Source organism: Jaculus jaculus, chromosome 12 (assembly GCF_020740685.1).
Source record: "Jaculus jaculus isolate mJacJac1 chromosome 12, mJacJac1.mat.Y.cur, whole genome shotgun sequence".
Classification (NCBI taxonomy): Eukaryota; Metazoa; Chordata; class Mammalia; order Rodentia; family Dipodidae; genus Jaculus; species Jaculus jaculus.
The window spans coordinates 108,071,464-108,072,495 of record NC_059113.1 but is presented as its reverse complement, the minus strand read 5'-3'; the positions used below and the strand labels follow the sequence as shown (position 1 = coordinate 108,072,495).

The following is a 1,032-nucleotide window of genomic DNA, read 5'->3' as shown; positions in this document are numbered from 1 at the left end:
ATAGTAGAAAAAGAGAATCAGTATTATAAGAAGGGTTATCTTAGCCAAAATATTTTATACATTTAATGCAAGTCTCCTCAAAATTCCGCTGCAATTCTTTACAGAATAGGAAAAAAGAAAAAAGAAATTTTATTTGGAAATACAAAAGACTTCAGGTAACCAAAGCAATGGGGGGGGGGGGGGCTAAAAGAAAGGAAGGAAGGAAAGAAGGAAGGAAAAGAAAAAGAAGGAAAAAAGCTGGAGTTATCCAACCTGTTTTCTGATTTCACAATATTTTGCAAGACCACAGTAAGAAAAACAGCACACTCATGTTACAAAAAACCAGCGTTTAGATCAAAGGAAAAGAATAGAAAATCCAAATGCAAACCCATGTAGTTATAGCCGTCTGGCTTTTTTTGCAGGGGCGAGCACAAACTCAGTTCCCCACTGCCACAAACTGTGCAGTCAAGTTTCCCGTATTTGGGGAAATTGTAGGGGTCAGCATATCCCGAGTGCAATGGATAAGCCTCTCTCTGGGAAAACCACCTTCATGATTATGGTATCTCCCTTACCATCTAATTTTTGACAAAAATGCTAAAAATACTCACTGAAGAGAGCCTGGGAAGCTGGAGACCTCTTTGTAGAACACAATTAGATCTTTATCACTCCCCATGCACAAGAATAACTCCAGACGAATCAAAGGACAGAAACTCTGAAACTGTTAGATGAAAACAGCAAAGACAGAGCTAGAGGAATGGCTCAGTGGTTAAGGCGTTTGCCTGCGAAGTCAAAGGACCAGGACCCACATAAGCCAATGCACAAGGGGGCGCATGCGCCTGAAGTTCATTTGTAGTGGCTGGAGGCCCTGACATGCCCATTCTATCTCTCTATCTGCCTCTTCCTTTCTCTCAAATAAATAAATAAAACCAGACGTGGTGGCACGTGCCTTTAATCCTAGCACTTGGGAGGATGAGGTAGGATTGCTGTGAGTTCAAGGCCAGCCTGAGTCTACATAGTGAATTCCAAGTCAGCTTGGGCTAGAATGAGACATTA

The 1,032-nt window shown here is 41.7% G+C and overlaps 1 non-coding gene across 1 annotated transcript; it reads right to left on the bottom strand.

The window, feature by feature from the left end:
• Positions 1–398: 398 nt before the first annotated feature.
• Positions 399–562, bottom strand: LOC123453961. The gene has a single exon (XR_006633122.1). It is a non-coding gene; the product is annotated as a U1 spliceosomal RNA (small nuclear RNA).
• Positions 563–1,032: the final 470 nt, after the last annotated feature.